Source organism: Lissotriton vulgaris, chromosome 7 (genome assembly GCF_964263255.1).
Source record: "Lissotriton vulgaris chromosome 7, aLisVul1.2, whole genome shotgun sequence".
Taxonomy (NCBI): Eukaryota; Metazoa; Chordata; class Amphibia; order Caudata; family Salamandridae; genus Lissotriton; species Lissotriton vulgaris.
Window position 1 is genome coordinate 75883704 of NC_141695.1, and position 8128 is coordinate 75891831.

The window sequence follows — 8128 nt, forward strand, 5'->3', positions numbered from 1 at the left end:
GGTGAGTAGTTAGCCTTTACATATACCAGATTTGGATTTAGAACATGTTGGGCAGTTGCACAATTTAATCACTCGTGAATCTTTACTTTATGACCCTATGCGGCACTTAAATGATAATGTGGAATTTGACTTTAATGAATATTTATGATTTGTGCACCACACAAGTATCTTGGTTTGTTTTGATCCTATTAAAATGTTTGTTCCGATCATAGTTATATCAAAAATGAAATTTGTCAGTTGACTGCTTCTTGCTGATCATATAGTTTTAAATAATTGTAAAGTTCAGTTATTAAATGTCGTAGTGTACTAGAAAAAATTTAGCTAATGGAGCATTTCCTTTCAGACTTCCTGTGCTCCAGTAACATTGTACTTTTTTCACATTAAAAATTGCATTTGAAATCAAAAACTTTAAGCTGCATCTTAAACAAGCATCCCTGTGTACACTGCATGGCTGCTGACAGCTCTCTTTGAACTCACTGCAAATGTAGAAAAAAAATACCTCTTCATTTGATCATCTCTCAATGCACTCCTGCAAGGATATCTTCGGGGGCCACAGCACCTCCTGAACCCTGCTTCATTGCCCCGGCCCTCCATACTTGAAAGTGATTTCCCACTGGAACCTCTCTGGCATTCTGTGAACTCAGGGCTTGATTTAATGTTTGGCAGAAATGAATATATTGTCACCAACGTGACAGTTATCACAAGGGCATTGCATCCTGCAGCCATCAGACTATCCATCGTGACTGAGTGACCCTCTGCTACACTGCAATCAGGGTTTGTGTCCACTGAGAGCTGGGGTGGCTGAATGTACATTTTATGACATCAGTGTTTACGCCTCTCGTTACCACCTTTAATTAGCATTTCGTAGCATTCATGCTCACTTAGTGGCTTTGCTTTTTCAACTTGTTAACTCATGGCCACATGGTTTTGAGTGAATCCCTCATTAGGAAGCAAGCTGTTCTTTGAACTATATCTCACATACGTAAATATACACCATACCCCAGCACACATCAGGCTGGCAACAGCTGTTCACTGATTTGTGATATGTAAGGGAGGTATGCCAGGAGCATTGTAACAACTGCATCCAATCTGAGAGAGACTGGAGTTCTCATTGTACGATTCTTGCAGGAACCACGAGGCATATTACCAAGCAGGGCAATAGGAACGGCCGCTAAGCAGCGATAATTCCATCGCTCTATTAGCAAGCTGTCGCTAACAACATTTAGCGACGGCTTTAGGCAATAGCGAGCGGTTTGGTGCCCGCTTGGCATGTCAGCGATATTTATCGCTAATGACATGCAAAGTGGGCGTACCCAACCTCTTAAGGACTGAAAGGAGTCGCTAACGTCGCTATCACCAATTGGCAAGGAAGGCATAGCGATGCAAATATTCCTGCTATCCCCAAAAACCAACGCCTGCTTAGACAAGTTCTTAGCCATGATATCCAATGGGAGGTGGATAACATGGCTAGGAGCATTTTGTCGCTTATGCGTGAATATCGCTGTATTCTCAGCAAAATTCACGCATTTCGACTGATTTTTATCGCTTTTGAGATAAACCCTGCTAATAGCAAGTTATCTCAGCGATAATTTCCAGCAATGCTTAGCGAGAAAAAATTTGTTGCTAAGCCTAGTTAGCGATAATATCGCTAATCGTTGAAAATATGTCCCCACATTCCTAGCATGTAAGTTGTTCTCTGGCACACACAGCCATGGCCCATGTAGGTAAAAGCAGTGGGGAGGTGGTGCCGGGCAAGGGGAATTTTCGACAGAAGACGATGAGGGAAAATTAAAGAAATAGTTCATTTTCCCTTATCATCGTCTGTCAAAATGTCCCCTATCCTAACCCACAGCTCCACTGCGCTTTACCTGCATGGGACACAGCTGGGCAGGGCCATGATATATTCTGCTTCAGAGACAGAATGGAGGCCGCTACAAAAATATATGCAGATCTATCTTCCTTCCCAACTAGTTGAACTTGATCCTAACCAGGTGGTTGATGGAAAACAGATACAGCAATCTTATTCCTAGCAGCCTGTCTAGTTGTGCATGATGTTAACCTCTGTGTGTCTAGTGTGGACAAGGAAACCACTGGTTTAGAAAAGAAACAGTAAAAGACACCTTCTATTTTAATGTGTTCTCAAAGTTTTAAAAATAAAGTCAATCTGCCCAAAAGTTTAAAGTGGACTAATTTCCTGCTTTCTACTCATGTGTTACTTACCTGCGGGAAATTAAAAAACAAAGGCCACAGAGTCAGCCATAATGCAAAATAAGGCCAAACTTCACCACATCCACCATCTCCTAAAATACCTTAACTGAAGCGTCATTGAGCAGCACCTGATTGTAGAGAAAGTGGCAACAACCAGCTCCAGTTGAAAATGACAAAGCTTCTCCACAACTTTAAAGAAAAAGCATGTAAGTCAGATAGCAAACATGAACTGAGCAAGAAACAAAGCAACAGGAGCAGCGGTGGCTCATAACACCTTTCGCCTGGTTCTCTATTTATTGACAGTCTAAGGTAAGCAGCAGATGTTGAACTACTGCCTCCCACAGGGGAGGAATCCCAAAGCTGCACATGGCACAGTGTGCCATTGTCAGTCATTAATAATATTTTTTTTATTATAGACTGTGCGTGTTGCCTCATCAATGCAAAAGTTGTCTGATTTGGAGACTGTGTATCCTGAATATTGAATAGGGAGTATTGCGACTCACTAATATCGTAGACAAAATATTGAGTATCGAATTATTGAAACTTAAATATCACATAAATGCACCTTGCCTAAAAATATATACATATTCCCCTCCCAAAAAACAAAGGTTACTGTTACTTTATAGTTAGGAAATGGAATAATGGAAATCTTAGAAATTCATAAAAACAAAGGATACAGGGATGATATAGTCAGGGCCAATGGACTTATGAAGTAGGCGAGGGTTAAATTATGTGGGAGGGTTGAGTAAATTATGCACAAGAAAACACAAATTATGTGGCATTATGAAGCACATATTGTGATCATTAAAACTCATTGTTGTGTTACTTTTAAGCCACTGAAAGGTGACCTGTCACCCTGTGAAATGGACATTCCAGTGGCAGGCAAATCATGTTACTGTGCTTTTATTAACTTTTGGACCGTTTGAGCCTTTTCTGTTTTAATCTGCAGATCATGTGGCAGATGATGGATTATTGGGCAAATGTGGTGAATCAATCAATCAATCAATCAAGGAATTTGTAAAGCGTGCTACTTACCCGCTAGGATCCCAAGGCGCTGGGTGGGGATGGGGGGGGAGCTGCAGCTAGTGGTCGAAGAGCCAGGTCTTGAGCAGGCTTCTGAATGCCGGTAGGTCTGTGGTCTGTCGTAGGAGGAGGGGAGGGCGTTCCAGGTCTTGGCGGCACGGTGGGAGAAGGATCTGCCCCCGGAGTTGGTTTTGTGGATGCGTGCGACGGTGGCCAGGGAAAGGTCGGCGGAGCGGAGTATCCTGTTGGGTACGTAGAATGAGAGTCTGCTGTTGACATAGGCTGGGCCGGTCTTGTGGAGTGCTTTGTGTAAGTGGATCATGAGTTTGAAAGTGATTCTTTTGTTGATGGGGAGCAAGTGTAGGTCTCCCAGGTGAGGGGTGATGTGGTCTCTGCGTGGGACGTCTAGGACCATGCGTGCGGAGGCATTCTGGATTCTTTGAGGCTGCTGATGAGTTTGGACGGGGCTGCGGCATAGAGGGCGTTTCCATAGTCAAGTCGGCTGCTGATGAGGGCGTGGGTGACTGTTTTCCGTGTGTTTGTCGGGATCCATCTGTAGATCTTGCGGAGCATGTGGAGGGTGTGGAAGCAGGAGGAGGAGACTGCGTTGACTTGGTTGGTCATGCTGAGCGTGAAGTCGAGGATGACCCCTAGGTTACGTGCGTGGTTGGTCAGTGCTGGGGGGGTTCCCAGGGAAGGAGGCCACCAGGAGTCGTCCCTCGCCGAGGGGTTGGGCCCGAGGATGAGGATCTCCGACTTGTTCGTGTTCAGTTTAAGCCTGCTTGCCTCCATCCAGTCTGCGACGGCCTTCATACCCTGGTGCAGGTTGGATTTGGCGATGAGGGGGTCCTTGGTGAGGGAGAGGATCAGCTGGGTGTCGTAGGCATAGGAGATTATGTTGAGGTCATGTAGTCGGGCGATGCGAGAGAGGGGAAACATGTAGACGTTGAACAGCGTTGGGCTGAGGGAGGATCCCTGCAGGACGCCGCAGATGGTTTTGGTGGTACCGGATTGGAACAGAGGGAGGAGGACTCTCTGGGTTCTGTCGATGAGGAAGGAGGTGGTCCAATCCAGGGCTTTGTCTCAGATCCCTGCGTCGAAGAGGCGTGTGCTCAGTGTGTGGTGGCAGACGGTGTCGAAGGCGGTGGAGAGGTCCAGGAGGATGAAGGCTTCTGTCTCGCCATTGTCGAGGAGGATTCTGATGTCATCTGTGACGGCGATTAGGGCGGTCTCGGTGCTGTGGTTGCTGTGGAAGCCAGACTGGAAGGGGTCCAGGATACTGTTGTCTTCTAGGTAGCGGGTGAGCTGGGTGTTGACAGTCTTTTCAATGACTTTTTCTGGGAACGGGAGCAGGGAGATGGGCCGGAAGTTCTTGGGGTCGCTCGGGTCCGCCTTGGGCTTTTTTAGTAGGGCGTTGATCTCGGCGTGCATCCAGCTCTCAGGCAGAGTGGCGGTTTTGAAGGAGAGGTTGATGAGTTTACTCAGGTGGAGTGCGATGAGGCTGTTGGCTTTGTTGGCGATGTGGTGCGGGAGAGGGTCCGAAGGGGAGCCTGAGTGGATTGTGCTCATGGTCTTTATTATGTCTTCTGTGCTCACGTTGGTCCACGTGGTCAGAAGGTCGTGGTCGGTGGTGTTGGGTGTGTTTGTTGTAGTGGGGTTCGTTGGGTTCATCTGGGGCTTGAAGCTGTTGTGGATGTTGGTGATTTGGTGGTGGAAGAAGGCGGCGAGGGAGTCGCACAGGACTTGCGACGGCGGGATGTCGTTGGTGCAGGAGCTGGGACTGGAGAGTTCCTTCAGGATGTTGAAGAGCTCCTTGCTGTTGTGTGCATTGTTGTCGAGGCGGTCATTGAATGAGTCTCTTTTAGTGGTCCTGATGAGGAGGTGATGGTTGCGACTGGCTTCTTTGTGGGATGCGTGGTTGGCGGGTGTTCTATTGCTGACCCAAATGTTTTCGAGTTTCCGGCAGGTGCGCTTGGAGGTGAGGAGCTCCGGAGTGAACCAGCTGGCTCTCTGGCTTGTGTCTCTGTCGGCGGGTAGTCACACTGGTGCTACGTTGTTTGTGCAGTTTTCTATCCAGAGTCTGAGGGTGCGGGCCCCTTCCTCTGGGTCGGTGGGGCTGGTCAGTGGGTTGATTGTGAGGTGATCTTCCAGCAATTCCTTGGTTACTTTGCCCCAGCGTCGTCGGCGGGGGATCTCTGGGGTGCGGTGGTGGGTGATGGGTTTCTTGGAAGGTGAAGTGGATGCAGTGGTGGTTGGTCCAGGTGAGCTCGGAGTCGTGGCCGAAGGCTATGTGTGGGCTGAAGGAGAAGATGGCATCGAGCGTGTGGCCGGCGGTGTGGGTCGGGGTTGTGACAATCTGTTTCAGTCCGAGGATGGCGAGGTTGTTGACCAGGGTGGAGGAGTTGCTGTCATTGTTGTTTTCCAGGTGGAAGTTCAGGTCGCTGAGCAGGATGTAGTTGGTGGAGGTCAGTGTGTGCGTGCTGAAGAAGTCGGCGATGGAGTTGCAGAATTGGGGGCGTGGGCCGGGTGGTCTGTAGACGAGGGTGCCTCTGAGGGTGGTCTTGGGGTCTGTGTGGATCTTGAAGTGCAAGTGTTTGGCGGTGGTGAGGGTGTCCTCGGTATTAGTGGAGACCTTGATGGTGTTCTTGTGGATGATGGTGATTCCTCCTCTGACTCCGTTGGTGCGGTCTCTGCGGGAGATCTTGTATCCGTTGGGGATGGCCATTGCAATGTCTGGGGCGGAGGTTTCGTTCAGCCAGGTCTCGGTCAGGAAGGCGATGTCTGGTGATGTGGTGGTGAGTAGGTCCGAGAGCTCGACGGCGAGCTTGCGTGCGGAGCAGGTGTTGAGCAGGATGCATCGCATTTGTTTGGGTCCCGTTGCTGTTGGTACTTTGGCATCATTGGTGCAGGTGAAGGTGCAGTTATGGCAGGTGAAAGGGCCGTGGGTGCGCTTGGGGGTGGCTTTGTAGCATTTGGAGGGCTGTCCGTGGTTGAGTGCGGCAAGGGTATTGGCGTCGTAGTGGAGTCTTGCTTCGTCGCTAGCGTGGGGGCCAGGGATTCTGGTGCTGGGTGCAGTCCAGGCGCGTCCAGGCACAGACGGGCTTGCCTTAGGCGCTCCCTTGGCGCGCCAGCGGCACACCCACTGCGTGGCCGAGCAGCGGCCGCCATATAAGGGGGAGGCGGGGAGGGAGGGTCAGCTGGGAGGCGGGAAAGAGGGCAACGAATGGGCACGGGGTGCGGGACCACAGGGGAGGCAGCAGCGGGAAGTGAAAATGGTGGGAAAAACGGCAAGAAACCGTAGAGGAAGAGTGAGGTCAGGGAACCAGGCAGGCCCGCTCGACGGCAGGGGGCAGCAGGCAAGGCTGGCAGGCAGACAAATCTACACTTATCTGAAAATCGACAAAGTCACACAATGACATCATTCCTGTGGCCCTGGTTATTGGAAATAGAATTTTTTTTAAAGTTAAAATTCAAAAATAAAAAAACAAAGGTTGAAGGGACATTATAGTTAGGCTCAGATTTGACTCATACACTAATATTGAAATTCAGCAGTTATAGTTACCTGAGATAACTATAACTTATGACCCCTCAAAGCACTGATTATGACGTCACCCATTACATCACTCATGACATGGTCAGTGACATCACTGATGACATCTCAAATGACAATTGAGTGTGGGGTTCCCTGCTATAGTTAACTTAGGGCACAAGTTGTATTTTCTTGTGATATCTCTAATTATAACTACTGAATTTCTATGGTTTTGTGTGGGTAAATTCTGAACTTAACTATAAAATGCTTGGAACATTTGATTGTTTTAGTTCCCCCACCATACACTGCTTAGGGCCTCACATATAAGATCATTTATGACATGTTCTATGACATCATTTATGAGATTGCTGATGGCATCCAAAATGTCATATTTGGTGACATCTTTGATTTCTAAAATTAGCAAGGTAATACCAAAAAGGTCTTACATCGTGACTAAAATCACCTTTCTTGTGCTCCTTTTTGTAACCCTCAATAACTGACTTTCACTATAATGCAGGTCCCTGAGTCCTCTAATGACTGCCACAATATTTTGCTCATGTTGCGGCCTCTTGATTAAGGAGGAATCTTTCGTACTCCCTCCCTGGCTCCTAAGGATCATAGTGTGCTCACTCTTCCCTATTATATGTTTTTTTAATTCATGTTCTGGTTGCAGGGACAATGCCCCGAGTCCTATAATAGCTGCCACATCATATTGTTCTTGTTGTGTCCAGTAAATCAGGATTGACCAATCTCTTTTAAAGTGGCCAACCAGAGCACATCTGGACATTAACAGTCTAGGTATTGTTATATTTTTGTGGTGGTTAACCCCTTCAACATTTTATTTGATAACTTTTCAAAAATGGCTTAACATTATTACACCAAATCAAAAAATGCTCATATTCATATTGTGAATTTCCTTTCACTTATATCCAGCTCAGTGAGGGAGGTATTGGACATACAGAAATCAAGTAAAGTTAATTCATCTGGTTGGTTCATCTCTAAGTGTATCAAAGTGTATTCAAACCTAAAAAATGCCCTCCACACTAACGCTAAAAATCAGGATGTTATTTGACATGCAAGAGGGATGAATGAATCAGCAATTAAGGAAAGGAAACTTATCTTGAGAAGCGAAGCAAGGGATTCACTTCATACGGCTGCCTTAAACCAAAATAGCAGTGCTTTCTGGAAAGCGGTTAGAACTCCTTTTTCAAAGGCGGAAGGGGGTCCGACACTAGAGATTGCTATTACAGAGGATCAGTGGATCCAACATTTCACCAGGGTTTTTAATGGGGAAGACATCTCTAATAATAACCCAGATGAAATTTTGTCAGCCAATAATACCCAATACTCAGACCCCCAATTCACCTT